Source organism: Chiloscyllium plagiosum, chromosome 6, assembly GCF_004010195.1.
Source record: "Chiloscyllium plagiosum isolate BGI_BamShark_2017 chromosome 6, ASM401019v2, whole genome shotgun sequence".
NCBI classification, from domain to species: Eukaryota; Metazoa; Chordata; class Chondrichthyes; order Orectolobiformes; family Hemiscylliidae; genus Chiloscyllium; species Chiloscyllium plagiosum.
Window position 1 is genome coordinate 15,171,350 of NC_057715.1, and position 19,721 is coordinate 15,191,070.

At 39.9% G+C, this 19,721-nt stretch overlaps 1 protein-coding gene and 1 pseudogene across 1 annotated transcript in view; both read left to right on the forward strand.

Annotated features, from left to right (window-relative positions):
* The window catches only part of fgf14 (fibroblast growth factor 14), a 507,463-nt gene that overhangs the window by 122,395 nt on the left and 365,347 nt on the right, over positions 1-19,721 (forward strand). The gene's annotated exons all lie outside the window — the stretch shown is intronic.
* On the forward strand, positions 10,063-10,158 carry LOC122551203 (annotated as a pseudogene).

Sequence of the window (19,721 nt, forward strand, 5' to 3'; positions counted from 1 at the left end):
AGTTGTACGTCTTTTCACTGTATTCTATGAATTTATGTTATGCTCTTAGTTATAAGAATTACTGGATGAGCTAGATTTTAGTTATGATCTGACGTGAGAGATCATAATCTTTTTAAAGTACAAGCCATATGAAAGGGTAAGGAAACAAGTGGCAGGTTTTCAATTTGATTGTTATGCCAAAAAAATCTTTATTTCACAAACACAAACAAAACAAACTTAATGAATAAACAGGTATATAATAGAGGAAAGACAATAGTTCTACAAACCATATACATGACATTTACAATTTAGACTCGAACATTCACGATTAGCATGAGGTGATTATGAAGTAACAAACAAACTGTTGTGGAACATCCTACAGACTGCACTTTAAACGGTTAATAAAGTCAAGATTGATTCCACCCAATTTTGGTGACACTGAGTCTCATTGAAACTCTGTCTTCCTTACAAGGGATTACAAATCTTCAATCTTGAATATCTAGCCTTGGAACATCTTCTAAAACCTCTCTGATTCAGTCTGCTCAGTGACTGTTCATGTATTTCAATATCTTTGGCTGAGACAAAGTTCCCAGAACTCTTGAGACTGCCCCTAAGTATTTAATTACTGGCAAAAAATTTAACTTTTGTTATCTTTGACTTCAATGAGCTGCTGTGGAATTTTCCTAAGCTGCCATGTTTCTCAGCTGCAACACGCAAATATTGCTTGTGGGCTGCCTTTCAGTTGCACCAAATTTTCAATTTTTTCCAGATCTTCATTTTAGCACTAACCTTTTTCCATGGCACAAAGTCACAACTCCCAAGAGCTAGCTAATAACAATACTTGTGCTACGTGGAGCCACTATTTTTACTTCAGTACTCTCCCAGCTCTAAGCAACAACCAGCTTCCCTGCCAACAAGTTCACAGATAATTGAAATCAGAAAACTTTCAAATACTTGACCCATCCCATGATGATGTACCCTCCTCTGAATTATCCTTAACTTGGCCGTTAGGTTAAGCATCCCTCATTTGCAATTCATTCTTAGATCTGGTGAAGTAAATGGTTTTTACTGTCTTTCTGAACTCGTTGAATGCTTTAAAATAATTTAGCTTTAACACCCAAAACATGAAATCTATCTGAATTGTCATTATTCTAAGCAGTGTAGATGCCCAGAATGGAATTTCACAGTAGCCTAAGTGATGTGGCTATGGTAGGATTTGTGGAAGAGTCATTTAAGAAGTCTGCTGTGGCTTTTCTCAATGTTGAGAGCTAGTCCCTACTTCTTTCATGCATTTGCTGAGTCGTGAGGTGAGTTTCTCACTAGGCAGCAGCACATTGCCAATTATGGAGGATGACAGCTTGTTAGATGCCTTATTAATGCAACTCACCACATTCGTATTCAGTTTGCCACCTGACTAAGGTAGACCCTATGAATTCTTGACATGGAAGTCAGAGCAAGTATCTGGCCACTCCAGCTCACCGCCGACTTTAAACAGCCTCTACTTTGCACATCGCTTAGTAGAATGTCAGGACATTATCTACAAGCACCTCTTGTCTATGGATATTGCCAACGTCTCGCAACCATCATGGCACACCTCTGATCCACTTACAGAATGTTTTGGAAATACAGTCTTGCATTCCAGGATCCACTTTCAGGTCCATTCCCAGAAACGAGGGAAAGGGGTTGGGGAGGTGACAATAGGAGTTATGCTGCTACAGGAAGGAGATTTGGAAACTCATTCTTTGGGTCTTGGGGCTTCAGGCTTGGGGGAACTAGGAGTAACAATTATGAAGTAGGGATGCAACAGTATTTGTAAGAGGGGGAGCAATTTACTAAAGCTTGGATGGATGGGAGTCATCCGTGGTCTGGAATGTTTGACCGCATCTAGCATGGTCATCTCATGTGCTGGAGTTTGGGGGAGGGGAAGCTGGGCATGTGCTAATGTCGACAGGTTGGGGTGGGACCTACTATGAAGCCAATAGGGTTTATTGCAAAGTCTACCAGAAAGAAGGAGTGGATGCTCAGAGCCACCTTGACATATAGAGGCAGAGGCCGGAATTCACTCATTGAAGAGTGCTCATTGTCATTTTTCATTCTGCTGGAATTTGAAAGCATGCATTGGAAAGGAAAATGGCTGGGACAATACCTGAAGTTGGGGGCTGCGGTAGTAGGTTATTTGAGGCAAGAGGCTTCAGGATCCACCAATGTGAGGCCCTTTAAAGAGAAACAAGATGAGACAGGCCTGCAGGGACCTTAATCCCCAATGAACCAAATACATTGGCTCCCTATATGTTGCATACCTCCTTGCTTCAGACCTTGCTGACTGTCTCATTCACACCAATGCCTTTGGACATAGAGGATAGGGAAGGAATAGTGATATTTTAGGAGAAGGGGGATGGTGTCAACAGGACATTACCCTTTAAATGACTTGCTCATCTTGCTTCTGCATGCTCCAGCAGGCTCTCAACACAGATATTGACCATGGTACATCCTGTATGAACATGATAATAGGCATCATGCCATCACAATTGAGGCTGCACAGAGACTCAAACAAACAGATTTAGAACCAAGGAAGTAAAATTTTATACTAACATGCATACAGTGCGATGTCACCCAGGCAGGTAGCTGATTAATGAGGCGCTTTTGGTAAGATACAGCATGAAATCCCATTGAGCCTTTCATTGAGAATCCCTCCAGAAAAACTTAATATCACTCTCACTTAGTCAAAATATTTAAAATTCAGCCTCATGTTTGCCTTTGCAAGCCCAAATGCTGTTTCTGGTTTTGCCTTTATAGCTGTGAATCCCTTAAAAGCAACATAACCCCAATCTTTTAAGTGTAATAAACTTTCATGGATTTCAGTTGCATTTATCGCATTTTTTTTATTGCTAGCCTTTAATTCCTAAAACTAATACTTTACACAAAAACAGATGAACCACAGATTAGATTTTAGCAAAGTTCCTTGAACTGAAATATTTTTCCCTGACCTTTCTGGGCAATTAGTGATGGTGCGATATTTTTCAAAAAAAATTAAAGAAGCTTTTCTCTAACAAAAGGAAGGTTAAGAGGTGACCTGATAGAGATTCTTATTCAAGTGTTTGGTAAGGTAGATGTAGAGAGGATGTATCCAGTTGTGAATGAGTCCAAAACCAGGGGTCGTAACATTGGATTGACGAGTGAAAATTAGATTTTATTAGTAACTCAGGAGAAACCTCTTTGCCGAGAAAATGGTAAAAACATGAATTGTTTGGATGCATTTTAGGGGAAGTTGGATTAATACATGAGGGAGAAAGGAATTTAAGGACATGCTGATGGGGTGAGATGGAAAGGAACAGGAGAAAGTTCATGTAGAACACAGGCACCAGCATAGATCACTTGGGCTGAATGGCCTGATTTTATGGTTATAGACTGCTTTGTGTGTTTCTGAAGTGGAAATGCAGTCATGCTTCACCAAAGCCATCACTGTGTTAACACGATTATTGTGCTATTCTACTTCTTATCTTTCCTTGCTGAGAAATGTGTCATTAATTTATGTCTTGCTACTTTATGCTTCAGAAACAGTATCACCTCGATATTCTTTTGAGAGGTTTGTCATAATTAGTTTTTGGTACTAAACATAAATCATAGAATCTTATAGCACAGAAGAAGGTGATTCAGCCCATTGTGTCCATATTGGCTCTTTGAAAAACAGTTAATCCCACTTTCCCTGATCTTCCTCCTGCAAATCTTTGTTTATCAAGCATTTCTTTTTTGGAAGATAATTTTGAACATGTTTCCACTGTTGTTTCAGAAAGTACATTTTAAAGGAATCTCAACATCTTCCTTTCAATTTTTGACAATTAGCTACTCAAAACAAATTCACTGTTTTAATCATATTTGTTGTTTACACATATTTCGAGGTGACACAGTGGCTCAGTGGTTCCCACTGCTCCCTCACAGCACCAGGGATAGTTGATTCCTGTCTGTGTGAAGTTTGCACATTGTTCCTATGTCTGCATGGGTTTCCTCTGGGTGCTCCGGTTTTGTCCCACAGTCCAAAGATGTGCAGGTTAGGTGGATTCGCCATGCTAAATTGACTATTTTGTCCAGTGATGTGCAGCCTAGGTGGATTAGCCATGGGAAAATGCAGGGTTACAGGGGTAAGGTAGATCTGGGTGGGATGCTTTTTGTGGATTCAATGGGCCGAATGGCCTGCTTCAACACTGTAGGGATTCAATGATAAAGAAAGAACGTGTGTTTATAGAATATCTTCCACAACCTATGCCCCTAAATGCTTCACTTTTGAAGCATAATAGGACAGCACATGGCGTAGGTGATTATAGAATAGGACATTATTTCATGATTACAGTGCTCATTTTTAGTCAAGCTGTTCAGAGTACTGAGAGAGGAGTGGTAAGAAGAAGAGGGAAAGTGAAAGAGTAAGTCACATTAGTTTGCACGTTAGGCCCTAACATCTGAGCAACTGGATCCAGAATGATAAAACTATAGACTAGAGACACCCTCCCCCCCAAGGAACAGGGAGAAAAACTGGACTAAAAGTAGAAGGATGCAGATGTATCCACCAATATGAGGTGCTGTGTTTTGGAAAAGCAAATCAGGGCAGCACTTTTATGCTTAATGGTAAAGTCCTGGGGAGTGTTGCTGAACAAAGAGACCTTGGAATCCAGGTTCATATTTCCTAGGAAGTGGAGTCGCAGGTAGATAGGATAGTGAAGACGGTGTTTGTTGTGCTTGCTTTTATTGGTCACTGCATTGAGTATAGAAATTGGGAAGTCTTGCTGCAGTTCTACAGGACATCATTTAGGCCACTTTTGCAATCCTGCATGCAATTCTGGTCTCCTTCCTACCAGAAGGATGTTATGAAACTTGAAAGGGGTCAGAAAAGATTTACAAGGATGTTGCCAGGGTTGGAGGATTTGAGCTATTGGGCTGAACAGGCTAGGTCTGTTTTTCCTGGAATGTCAGAGGCTGAGGGGTCACCTTATAGACCCTATAAAATCTTGAGGGACGTGGATAGGGTAAGTAGACAAGATCCTTTCCCAGGGGTAGGGGAGTCCAAAATTGGAGGGCATAGGTATAAGGTGAGAGGGGAAAGATTTAAAAGGGACCTAAGGGGTAACATTTTCACGCAGCTGTCAGGGGAATTGGTGGTGGCTGGTACAATTACAACATTTAAAAGGCATCTGGATGGGTATTTGAATAGGAAGGGTTTAGAGGGATATGGACCAAACAATCACAAATGGGACTAGATTAATTTAGGATATCTGATTGGCATGGATGAGTTAACTGACGGGTCTGTTTCCATGCTGTACATCTCTATGACTATTTGACTCTATAAGGACAAACCTGCTTAATTGCAGTTTATAACAGTGGCTCCACAATTTATTATTTGCATAATATGGATTATTTTTCTCTCAAAGAAATGGTTTTCCTTTCATTGCTGTGATTTACCTATAGCAGGTTTCTCAAATGTTCTGCTTAAGTGTCACAGAGCCTTGGGCTTTACTTATATTACAGAAATACTGCAAAACAATGACTCTGGCTGTTCATTCAGAATGAAGTAACTGTACTGTTGCTTGATTAGAAATACTGAAGTAACACGAGACTTTCTGACAGATGGTAAAATGTCCATCAGCACATTTTTCTGAACAAAAGCTGTTCACTCCTCAGAAGAACCTAAAAATGTAGGAGCAAGAGTAAGCTTTTGTCTCCTCAACTGTGCTTTGCCACTCAATAGGATCATACTTTATTTTCTACTTTAACTCTACGTTTACATCCTATCTTTGTATGCCTTGATTCTTTTAATACCCAACAATCTATTCTGTTGCATATACTCAGTGACGGAGCAACTGCAGCTTTCTGGGGTGGAGAATGACAGATTTACAGTCATTTTAGGGCAGAAATTTCTCTTTATCTCAGTTGTAAATGGCCTATCCCTTGTCCTGACACTATGACCCTGTGTTCATAGAAGCAGCTTGTCTGCATCTGCCCTATCACATCCTCTACGAATTTTATATGTTTCAATGAAATCTCCTTTCTTCATCTAAGATGGAACATGCACACCTACAGATTCAGGCGATCAGTGCATTAAATGTCATTTAATGGCTGTGTGTCTGAGCTTCCAATCATTGCAGATGTCCTGTCATTTTATGGAGTGTATTTTGTCTTTTCCACAAAGACTTGGCAGCCAATTTATCTATTTTCAGCTCACTGACTGTGCCTGCTATAATAGCTAGCTGGCAGTATATTTCAAGGCCAAAATTCAAGCAAACAGTTTTTGATGATATAAAACACCAGAGACATGCTCCACATTTTTATTGATGACATTAGCACCCCAAATACAATAACAATGGTTTGTTGTTAAAAATAACAGCTTGCATTTGTATAGCCCCTTTCAAAACATCAAGATGTTTCACCAAAGAAGTACTTTTGAAGTGAAGTCTCTTTTGTGATATGGGAATGGCAGCAGCCATTTTGCACACAGCAAGATCATATAGCTAGCAGAATGATGCCAGCAAGGTCACTTGTCTCGTGCTGATGGTTGAGAGACAAATATTGACCAGGACACTTAATGAACTTCTTTGCTCTTCAAAGAATGCAATGGGATCTTTTACATTGAATAAAGAAGGCAGATGTGATTTCAGATTACTGTTTCATCCCTTTCAACAGAAAGCATTGTCTTTTAGATTAAAAAATAATCTTACTTTTGCCTGTTTTGTAGTGGATATTTTGAATGTTAAAAGCAGCACTTGAAATATATGCCTGATCTGTAAAAAGAAACACTTTTATAATCTGGAAATTCTTGGGGCCAGCATTTATTGTCTATCACTAAATGCTCATCAGAAGGTGGTGGTGAGCTGCCTTCTTGAACCACTATGGTCTATATGGTGTAAAAATGCCCAAAGGGCTGTGAGGAAGACAGTTCTAGGATGTTGATCGAGGATTGTAGAAGGAGCGATGATGTAGCGCCACTGAGGATGGAGAGGAACTTGTAGGTGGTAGTGTTTCCATACCTACTGTCCATTACCTTCTGGATGGTAAATGTCAAGGGTTTGGAGCATCCTGTCAAAGGATTCATTGCTTTGTATCTTCCAGACGGTACACAATGCTGTCACAGTGTGTCACTGGTGAAAGGAATCAATGGTAGATGGAATGCCAATACAGCAAGCTGCTTTGTCCTGCATGATTTCAAGCCTCTTGAGATTGTTGGAGTTGGACATAACCAGGCAGGTTTCAAAGTGGGGGGGGGGGGGGGCGTTGGAGGGAGTGAGAGTCCATCGCAATCCTGACTTGTGTCTTGTATATAATGCGGAGGCTAGAAGTAGCATTGACACATGTGGTCCAGATCTCTGCCAATCTGATCAATAATGGTAGTAGTGGGGATGCATGATGGAATGTGAACTTCCTATCACCTTTTACATGACGCCTTTGTAACAAGCTCCTAAAGAGCTCAGATTCTTCACCCCAGTGGGAAACCCAAATCCATTTCCCTTCCCAGCAATGAGCAGCTCCTGTTGACTCTCTGGGTTCGTCAACACATCAAGAAGCAGACAGGATACCATTAGAGCAACTCAAACGTATTAGCCCTGTACCTTGATGCCTTCTCTTCCAACTCAGGCACTGACCTCAGTGACTGAAACAGGATTGTCGGTAGAGTTGAGTGCCCAAGCAAAAATTTCTGCATCATTGTGATTGTATTTGAGAGCATCCATGAATAATAAGTGGGTCAAAATTAGAGTAGTTAATGCATCTCAGAAAATTCTTGGGAATTGTGCAATAAACCTTCAATTTCGACATTCATGGAACACTTCTTGCCTGCTTGTTGAGATTACTCAGGCATAAGGTTGTAAAGAGTGCAATGGAGCAATATTTAATGAACTGTAGTATCTTAGCAACAGAGGATAGATTTTATGACATCAACATTGCAGTGAGCTTCCATCGCCAAGGAATGGCACGTGGGCTGATTCATTTATTACGGTCTCTTACTTTATACCTTGAAACAGGGTAATTAAATTTTCTATTTCAATCTCCATGCTTTGTGCTAGGGAGATGATTTATCTCCGCATTTCTGGATGAAGCAATTGTTCTATGGGATGGGATTGAGTAGGCTAGGTTAATAGTTAACAATAACAAAATGAGAGGTGATCTCATTAAAACATATAAAATTCTTCAGGCGCTTAACAGAGCAGATGCTGAGAGAATATTTCCCCTGACTGGAGAATTTAAAACATGGGATCACACTCAAGATAAGTGGCCAGCCATTTAGGACTGAGATGAGGAGAAATCTCTTCACTAAAGGTATAGGGAAGTTTTGGAATTCTCCATCTCAGAGAACTGTGGACGCTCTGTTATTTAAGGTATTGAAAAATGAGACCAATGGCACAGATTTTCCAATCAGGGTTGGAAACTCAATTTCTGATGGGACTGACGAATGGATTTTGATCAGTTCTTCTCTCATACTTTGTGACAAAGCAATAAAGACCAGTCTAGGTATGCTTTTAGTCAGCAGCAGTGCTGGCACCGAGGGTGGGTGTCGTGTCTGATAGGCTCTGTTTGGATGATGAGTGTCAGGTCTAGAGGTTTTGTAGGAGAGTTGGGTGGGGTGTTGGATCTGTTTGAATAAAAGGAGGGTTGGAGTAGCTGTGTCATGTCCAATCGGATGGGAGGTGATTCATGTTGGGGTGAGGATGTCAAATCTGGGGATCTCAGGGTTGTGGTAAAGTGTATTTGGGAGTTCACCAGAGAGGTGGAGTTCAGTTTAATAGTTACCAAGGAGTTAGAGCAGGCTTTAAACCTTTGGTGTTTCCTGAGCAATTAAGTATGTCTCAACCCTCCAAAATCTCCAACTCTCCAACTCTACTCAGACTTGAGGAAATTTCAAGAGGGTTTCAAATGCACTGTTATTTCCCAGGAATGTTTTAATTTACTGAATTAAATCTAATCCCAAGGGATCAGCTGCATCAAGATCTCTGTACAGTTCTAACACACAACTCCACTCTATGCTGCTGCAATGACCAGCTCCCCATTAAAATTTATATTTTTGATTAGCAATGGTATCAAGGTATTTAGGATAAGACATTGGAGCAGAAGTAAGCCATTTTGCCCATTGAGTTTTCTCTACCATTCAATTAAAATTTCCCCCATAATCCTTGATTCTGTTATTGATTTAAAAATTGTCAAGTACTGCTTTAAGTAGACTTAATGAGCCAGACTCTACTGCTGCTTCTGGTAAAAAAAATTTCTACAGATTCACCGCACTGTGAGAAAAAAAATCTATCCTCCTCTCTGGCTTAAACAGAGATTGTTCTGAGATTGTGTCCACTTGTCCTAGACTCTCCTACAAGGCTTATCAATCTCTCGGCATCCACACTGACAAGTCGCCTGAGAGTATTGTGTGCTTTAATAAGGTCGCCTCTCATTTTTCTAAACTCCAACGACAGCAGGCCCAACTTACTTAACTTCTTCCTAATCCCCTGTCTGGGATCAATCTATGGAGCCTCATCTGGACTGCCTTCAATGCCAATATATCTTTCCTTAGAAAAGGGAAACAAAACTATTCACTGTATTCTTAGTGTGGTGTAACCAGTGCCTTGACTAGTTTGAACAGGACTTTCTTATTTTTACACTCCAACCCCATTAAAGTAAAGCCCAAAATTCCATTTATCTTCCCTATTACCTGCTGAATTGTATGCTACCTTCTTGTAATTCATGTACGAGGACCTTCAGATCTCTCTGTGCTGCAGCTTTCTACAGTTTTTCTCCGTTCACATAATATTCAACTTCACTATTCTTCCTGCCAAAGTGCACAATCTCACATTTTCTCAACTTTTTACTCCATCTTCCAAATTTCTACTTAACTTGTCTTTACCCCTCTTCAAACTCCTTGTGTTATCCTAAACACTCACCTTGCTGGCTATATTTATGTAACCTGCAAACTTTCAACAGTATATTCATTTATCTATTCAAAGTCATCAATACATTTTATAAATAATTGTGACCCCACATTGATGTATGTGACATTCCACTAGTTATAAGTTGTCCTTTACCCCAACTGTTGCTAATTCTCTATCCACCTGATATACCACGCTTTGGCAGCACATATACTAAACGATACAGAGAAGATTAGCATGGCCCCTGCACAAGGATGATACACAAATTCGTGAAGCGTTCCATTTTTTTTGTGCTGGCAGGTGGGTCTAGATTGGCTTGGGATGACTGGTCGGCATGGATGGGTTGGATTGAAGGGTCTGTTTCCATGCTATACATCTCGATGACTCTATGACTACCCCTAACACTGTGAGTTTTTCTTTTATTAAGATGCTTTCTATGCAATACCTTATCAAATGCCTTCTGGAAATCCACATGCATTACATCCACTGCTCCCTTGTCTGTTTATCCCTTTCCTATTAATCTATCCTGCTTATTATCTCCCCAAAAGATATATTGGATTTGTCAGACATGATTTCCCCTTCAAGAAGCCATGTTGACTTTGCTTGATCTTTGTATATATTTCTAAATCCTCTGTGATTACATCTTTCATAATAGACTTTAACATTCCCAGTGACAGGGGTTAAGCTAACTGGCCTATTGTTACCTTTTTTTTTATCTCCCCTTTGGAATCAGGTGTCATATTGGCAGATTTCCATTCCACTGGGATAGTCCCAGAATCAAAGGATTATTAGAAGATTATTATCAGTGCATCTGTTATATTTTCAGCTATTTCCTGTAAAGGATACGACTCATCAAGTCCAAGAGACATACTGGCCTTTAGCCCCATAATTTACTTAGCACTTTTTCTCTAGTTTTGGATGTATTTCCTCTCCTCCTTTCACCCTTTAATTATTTGGTAGTTTTGGAAGGGTTTTCATATCTTCTGCCATGAAAACTAATTTATTCAACTCCTCTGACATTTCCTGTTTCTCATTATTATTTTCCCAGCATCATTTATAAGGGGCTAAATTCACTTTGGTCTCTCTTTTCCTTTGTATATATTTAAAAAAACACTTACTATCCATTTTCAAATTTGTTGCAGTTAACCATAATCATTTGTTTTCCCCCACTTTGTTTCTTTTTGGTCATCTTTTGATGTTTGTAAAGATTTTGTAATCCTCTGCCTTACCACTAATCTTTTCCACATTGTATGTTTTTGCTTCCAATTTGATACTATCTTGAAATTTCTTTGATATTCATGGTTAGTTTAATTCTTTCCTAGAATTCTTTTTTCTCACTGAGATATATTCTAGATGTGAAATGAACAATTTTCTTAAACATTTGCCATTGTTCATCAATTATCTTTTCTGCTAAACTCCTTTTCTGTTTACTCCAGTCAACTCTACCCTCACTCATTTTTAATTCTCCTTATTTATGTTTGGCGCAGATAATTCCAATCTAAGTCTCTCACTCTCAGACTGAATGCCAAATTCGACCACGTTAAGGTTATTATTTCTTTGGGGATCTTTTATTTTGAAATAATTTATTAAACCTGTCTATTACACAATATCACTTTGAAAGTAGCCTGATCCCTGGCTGGATCCATAACATATGGTAACTGGAAACTGGACATGGAAACTGTCCTGAATACACTCAGTGAATTCCTCCTCATGGCAATCTCTGCCATTGATATTCCCAGTCTACATGAAGATTAAAGTCACCGATGATACTGCCTGTTTTATATGACCTCAATTCCTGCTGCTTAATTCTGTGTCTCACACTCTCAATTTCTGTTTTCGACTCCCCAGAACATGACTTTGATCTCTGGAGAATACCACTAGGCTATCACCTTGTTGTTTCTACCTCCACCTGTAGGGATTATACATCTTCCAATCCAAGAACATTTTTTGCTATTGTTTTATTCCACTTTTGTATTTACAAAATCACCCATCACTTTTTCATTTCCACCTGTCCGTTCGAAAAGTCACATACCCCTTAGTTCCCAGCTTTGATCACTTTTTAAAACCCAAAAGAACTGCAGATGCTGTAAATCAGAAATAAAAACATAAATTGTTGGAAAAGCTCTGCAGGTTGGGCAGCATCTGTGAAGAGAAATCAGAGTTAATGTTTCAGGTCTAGTGACCCTTCCTCACAATGTAGTGAGAAAGTTCCATGTTCTCTCTACTTTCTAGGTAAAGAGGTTTATCATGAAATCTCGATTAGGTTCATTAGTGACTCTGATATTTAAAGCCCCTGTTTTTAATCTTCCCCCATAATATTGGAAACATATTCTTCACACTTGCCCCAACATATTCCTTCATGATGTTACAAACTCTGACAAACAGAAAATGTCGGAAAATTCAGCAAGTGTGGCAGCAACATTTTTTAAATTCACTTATGAAATGTAGGCATTGCTGCCTGGCCAGTATTTATTGCCCATTCGTAGTTGCCCTTCAGACAGTGATGGTGAACTGCCTTCTTGAACTGCTGCAGTCCAAGTATTGTAGTTAGACCCACACTGCCCTTAGGGAGGGAATTCCAGGATTAAACATGTTATGGTGTTATGGACTCGATGTTGAGTTCAACAACTTGATACCATGAACCCTGGCCCCTATTTCAGTTTTGATTCTTTTCTTGTCATGTGCTGATCTGAATCTTGACCTTCATATGTTTGTTCCAGTTGGATCTTTAATATTTCAGGAAATCACATTTACTCCGGTCAAGTATTTTGTGTCTTTACTATAACCAGTATCATTCCCTTTGCTTATTGTTCTTTCTCACACCTCCCCCTTGTATGGTATGAAACCCATCACATTTCTACCTTCCCGTAGTTCTGAAGATGTCAACTTTGACTCAAAATAAATCAACTCTCTTTCTCTCTCCATAGATGCTGCCAGGCCTGCTGAGTACAGTATTTCCAGCATTTTATGTTTTAATTTCAGATTTCTAATCTCTGAAGGTTCTTTTATTTTGCTATCTTAACGTACTTTGTGAACTGGTGTCAAAAACCTCACACTGATGAAAGGATAGAATCTAACCTTCCATCCAAAGTAGTGATTGACTTTGTCAGACATGTTCTAACGTTACCACATCAAGAACAGTCCATATCTTACAGTCGGTTAGTACATGGTTAAATGCATGCAAAAAAGGAATTAATGAGAAACAGTTTCATCATGAACATTGGTTGAAAAGAACTATTATTTCAAAGTGTATTGAGTTAAGACTTATAGTACCAACCTTAATTTTCAATAACATCCAACAAAACAATTGGATAATGAATCACGTCTACCCAGACCTGAATATTGTGTTAGATTCAATTGTGCCCATGCTCCATTGTTACCTTTTTTATCTTCTAACACTTTGGAGAATTTCCTTTTAATTCACAGTCACTGTTTAATAAAGAACTAAATATCCCCCTGCCTTCTATAGTGTAACATTGAGTAAAAGATCAAGGTCATCATCGTGATATTGATGCTAAGATTTCTTCAAGTTTCTTTATCAAAGGTTATAACTATTTGAGTAAAACAAGGAACTGTGGATGCAGGACATCCAAAACAAAATGAGAAATTGATGGAGAAATTCAGCAGGTCTCGCAGTAACTGTGGAGAGAAAGCAGAGTTAACATTTTAAGTCCAGTGACCTTTATTCAGAAGGATCTGTTGAAGAAGCTAAATGTAACATCTCAAAAATTTCCGATGACATGCAGCTGGGTGGAGAGGTGAGCTGTGAAGAGGATGCAGAGATGTTACACTGTGATTTGGACAGGCTCAGTGAACATGGCAGATGCAGTATCATGTGGATAAATGTGAAGTTATCAATTTTGGTAGCAGATTATTATTTGAATGGCTGTAAATGGAGAGAGGAAAATGTCCAATGAGACCTGGGTGTCCTTGTGCACCAGTCACTAAAAGTAAGAACGCAGGTTCAACAGGCAACAAAAAAGGCATACTATATGTTGGCCTTCCTAGCGAGAGGATTTGAGTACAGGAACAAAGATATCTTGTTGTAGTAATACAGAGCATTTGTGAGGCTACACCTGGAACATTGTGTGCAATTTTGATCTCCTTACCTGAGGAAGAACATTCTTGCTGGTGAGACAATACAACAAAGGTTTACCAAATTGATTCCTGGGATGGCAAGATTGACATATGAGGAGAGATTGAGTTGGCTAAGCTTGTATTCAATGGAGTTTCGAAGAATAAGAGGGGATCTCATAGACACCTATATTCTATCAGGAGTAGACAGCTTAAATACAGGAAGGATGTTCCCAATGGGGAGTGCAGAACTAGGGGTCATAGTTTAAGGATGAGGGGTAAACCTTTTAGGACTGAGCTAAGGAGAAATCTCTCCACCCAGAGAGTGGTAACCCTGTAGAATTCACTACTACAGAAGCACACCATGTTTTCAAGAAGGACTTAGATATAGCTCTTGTGGCAACATGGGATTAAGGGATATGGGGGAAGAGCAGGATTAGGGTATTGAACTTGATTAGTCATGATCATACTGAATGATGGAACAAGCTCAAGAGGCTAAGTGGCCTACTCTTGCTCCTACCTTCTATGTTTCTATTTGCATAAATACAGAGTGAGAAGAAAGGTCGGACAGGGAGACAATTCTGATGTACATTCAGAGCGAGAAGCACACAGGGCAGGACAAATAAGGTCATTGATATACAAGAAAGAAAGATCACAAAGAGATAGATTTGTATTTGCAAAGCACCTTCATGACCTAAGATGTCCCAAAGCACATTTTTGCAGATGAACTTAAATTTTTAGTTTGGAAACCTACTGAATCATGATAACTATGCTGGATGGTATCATCATTACAATTGATGTGACAGTGCACACCGGAATTTTATTGTTAATCACTTTCACAACTACGGTGATATCTGTATTTCAGGTTTATTTTAGTATTTAAAATGCAGAAGCCTTAATTTGTGAAACTGAATTTAATTAATATATACAGAAACAAAATACTATTGATGCTAGAAACCTGAGATACACATTTTTGGAAGCAAGGGCACTGCACTAACGGAGAAAACAGCAGCAGGTTGTGTGAGATTGATTGAGTTGATACATATAGACTGGAATACTGGGACTATTGTCTCTGCTCTTCTTCAAGACCATGGGATCTTTCATGTCTATCTGAGATGTCTCACCCAAAAGACAAAGCACCACTGACAGTGAAGCACTCCCTCAGCATTACATTGGAATTGTTCGTTTTGAGTATTTTATTCTGTGGTGGACCTAAATCCACAATTTTGTGACTTAGAGAATGAAAGCTACCCCGTGAGCACAAAGACGCTGAAAGCCTACCCTCTCTCCTGCATAAAAGTGTTGAATGGATGAAAACCTTTTACATGCAGAGGAGGGAAGGAGAGAATAAAATGAAACACATTCCGAGTAAAGTCCAGGGAAAGAGAATAGCAAAAAAAGCACATTAAGAGAGAAGCAATAAAATAGTGAGCAGAATAAAATGCAGATGCGCAGAGAAAGTGCAGGTAACTGGAGAGAAAACTACCTCAAAAATGAATGAAAACAGTGAAAAATTGCTCAAGAGGCAGAAAAAGTCAGTCATACTGAAAATTGTGTATCCATTGAGGGGAGAGAGCAAGAGAATGAAAATATTCTGAGCTTGTATATCTCTGGTTAAGGGTGCACATCATGTCATTAAGTAGTGTGTTCAAAGTGTCACAATCATTGCTATATATAGATAGCCCCTTTCTCTGTAATGTAACATTGACCAAGCATTGTAAGGACTAAGGATTGAATCTTGTATTGATGTGAACTTGGAATATTAAAACCAAGGCAACGGTCAGATTTATTTCTGAATGGACCTAAGGGGTGGCATTGAATGCCCTCCCCAAAGGCATGTTTAGTAGTGGGGATCAGATGAAAGCATGTGGAGTGGGAATCTTGCCAGCTTCCTGCTTCTACTCTAATTATGTTGGTGGTAAAGTTCCTGATGGCCTTCTCAACCTGACACCAATTGAAGCTCTTAAGAGGACAATTAATGCTCACTTAAGGGGCTCATCATTTTATGACAGTGATAGCAGGGCCTCTTCATGCATTACCCAAAACACTGACCCAATTAGAATCATTTGCAGGCTTCAAAGGTAGAGGGGAGTGGCATATGGTTCAAATGCTGTCACTACCAGCTGGAGCAACTGAACATTTAGAATGTACTACCTTGAGTCACAATGAGCTGATAGCACAGAAATAAGGCACACAGGCCAACAGGCTATGAGAAAACCCATGCTCACACAAATCCTCTAATCTGTTCCATCTTCCCCTATCAGCCTATCCTTCTATTTGTCTCTCCCTCATGCATTTGTCCAATTTGCTTGTAAAAATATCTTTACTCTTCATCAAAATTACTCCCTATTTCAATGAATTCCACATTATTGCCACTGTATATACTGATGATCCCTTATCCAGTCACAGCCATAAGTGGAAACAATGACCCTTACTTTTTTCCAGGTCTACACAGAGCCTGGGAGAGTGGTCTAGATTGGACATTGGGTCAGGCAACCTGGGAAGAGAGGAGAAGGCACCTGATTCCCTTGTGGAACAGGGCAGCAGCCTTCCTGGGACTTTGTCAGTGTTCAAAGTTTCAGAATCCTACAGTGCAGAAAAGGCATTTTGGCCCATTGAGTTTACACCAACCCTCCAAAGAGCATCCCACACCGACCTAGCCCCAATTCTATCCCCATACCTCCAAGTTTCTTATAGCTAATCTATTTGGCCCACACATCCCTGGATACTACAGGTCAATTTACCATGGCCAATTCACGTAACCTCCATGTTTTTGGACTGTGAAAGCAAACTGGAGCACGCAGAGGAGACACATACAGGCAAGCCCCACTTCAGGTTGAAATCGAACCTGGGTCCCTAGTGCTAACCACTGAGCCACCTGTGCCATTTAAAAATAAAAGTTTGATAAATGTTCCTCCTGCTCTCAATCCTTCACTGCCCTCTCACTGCCGACCCTCTATTAATCTGTCATAACTCCTCATATCCCCTCTACTTATAATCAACTCAATGGTCCTTTCCAACCATACGTCAACACAAAGTCAACTCATGCCAGTTCATACCCCACCCTTTGCCCTTTCTTGTTCATAGCAATTTACCTAGTCCCTGGTATAGACGTGTCACAGGAGGTATTCTGATGCAAAATATAGTTATTGGTCTATTGACAATGCCTCTATTAAAATACACTCCCATTGATATAGAAGAACATTCAATGCATTGAAATTCCTTTAACTAATCCATTATGAAAACAAACATTTCAATGAAGTGCTTAATACCTTATGTAAACAAATATTTCCATTCTAAACCCACATGCAAAATTCTCACTTGATAGACAATACATTGTGAAAGCCCTTTCCCGAAGAAGGGCTTATGCCCGAAACGTCGATTCTCTTGTTCCCTGGATGCTGCCTGACCTGCTGCGCTTTTCCAGCAACACATTTTCAGCTCTGATCTCCAGCATCTGCAGACCTCACTTTCTCCTCAATGCATTGTGAAAGCAATGGCTTGGGAAATCAATCATGCCACACCAATCCTATAGTGGCATAGATCAACAGAAATGCTGAAATATATATAGAACTCCACATATTTGGTTTGGATCATTCCTTGCTAACTTTTGGCATTGATGGTCCCAGTCATCATCTCAGTCATCAGAAAAGTGATGGAAGGAGTTGTTGCTGGTCAAATGGCACTTGCTCAGCAATAGCCTGCTGACTGTTGCTCAGTTTGGGTTCTGCCAGAGCCCATAAACCCCTGACTTTATTACAATTTTGGTCCAATATCGGACAAAAGAGCATCATTCACAACTTCTCAGATATTGAAGCAGCCTGTGTAAATACAAGACAACATCCAGGTTGGACTGATAATTGATAGATAACATACACTTCAAGCAAGTGCAAATGCATTGACCAGATCCAACAAAACAGCGGAACTCCACAGGTGAGGTGAATGTTATAGGCTTGAAATTTGGCCAGATTAGGTTGAATATGCTCTGGAAAACTGTGATCATTGGGAATTGGGGGAAGTCTCTCCACCGGTTCGAGTTATACCTAGCAAAAAATTATTGTGGTTGTTGGAAGACAATCATCTCAATCCCAAGACATGACTTGTGGAGTTTCTCATGGTAGTGTCCTAGGCGCAACTATCTTCAACTGCTTCATCAATGGTCCTCCCTCCATCATAAGGTCAGAAATGGGGATGTTCATTGGTGACTGCACAATATTTATTCTCAGTTCCTGAGATACTGAAGCAGCCAATGTTGATATACAAAAAGACCTGGAGGACATTTAGGTTTGGACTAATACGGACAGGTAACATTCACAATATGCAAGTACCGCTTGTATAACAAGTACAACAAAAGAGAATCTAACTATCCCCTCTTGTCATACAATAGCATTATCATCGCTGAATCCACAACTATCAACTGAGAGTGTTACATTTGACTAGAATGAGGCCAGCCACATAAATTCTGTGAATTCTATGGAGGGTATCTTATCTGCTATTTTCCCAATGTCTGTCCACAATCTGAAATGCAAAATTCAGAAGTGTGTTGGAATGCTCTCCACTTTCCTGGATGGATAAACTTCAGTAACACTCAAGAAGCTGAACACCCTCCAGGACAAAGCAGCCCATTTGGTAAACACCTCATCCACCACCTTTAACATTCACCATCGACACACTGTGGCAGCAGTGTGTGCCGTCTACAAGATGTACTGCAGTGACTTATCATGTCTTCTGCTGTAGCATATTTCAAACCTGCAAATTCTCCCACCTAGGAGGACAAATGATGTAGATAATAACACCATCATCTACGAGTTCCCATCCAAGCCATGCACCATATTGACTTAGAACTATATCACTTTCCTTCAGTGTCTAAGTAAGGAAACTCCCTTCCTAACCGCATTGTAGGTGTCTCTACACTCCATGCTCTGCAATACTTCAAGAAGGCAACTGACCACAACCTTCTGTGGGAAGTTAAAAACCACACAGCACCAGGTTATAGTTCAACCTTCTCTCCACTTTGAGCCGCAGTTAGTGGTGATGATGATAGTCATGATTTGGAGAAGCTGGTGTTGGACTGAGGTGAACAAAATTAAAAGTCACACATCATCAGGTTATGGTTCAACTTCTGTAGGAAGATAGGGATGGACAACTTTACATGAATAAATAAAAGAGGTTGTACCCTTTTTATGCATAAGCATGCATACTTTCACAATCCGAATGGGTGCATTACCTCTTCCAAATGGTGACCTCAGCCCAGGTGCAAAGCGATACTGTACCCCGCCACAAGGGCACCTTGGCCATACAGAGGAAATGCACTGAGAAAAGACCTGCCCTCACCTATCTAATCTCCACATTTTCCACATTCATTCTTGTTCCAGCTCTAATTGGAAGGCCTTATTTTGATGTTCTGACTCCTCCCTCCCTCAGCAGTAGAATTGATTCACAGAACCCATCAAATTCTTTAATATGTTGAATTGTTTCAATTAGATCGTCTTTGATATTTGAACCCTGGCTATGCAATCAGTTCTCATAAGTTAACCTTTCTAGACTCAGTATCTTGGGGGTGGTTTGAACCCTGAGAATATTGTTAAATTCCAAGACCTGAACCTAAGCTTGTTTTTTTGAACACTGAGCAACTTTTAGAACATAGAACATAGAAGAATACAGCGCAGTACAGGCCCTTTGGCCCTTGATGTTGCGCCGATCCAAGCCCACCTAACCTACACTAGCCCACTATCCTCCATATGCCTATCCAATGCCCGCATAAATGCCCATAAAGAG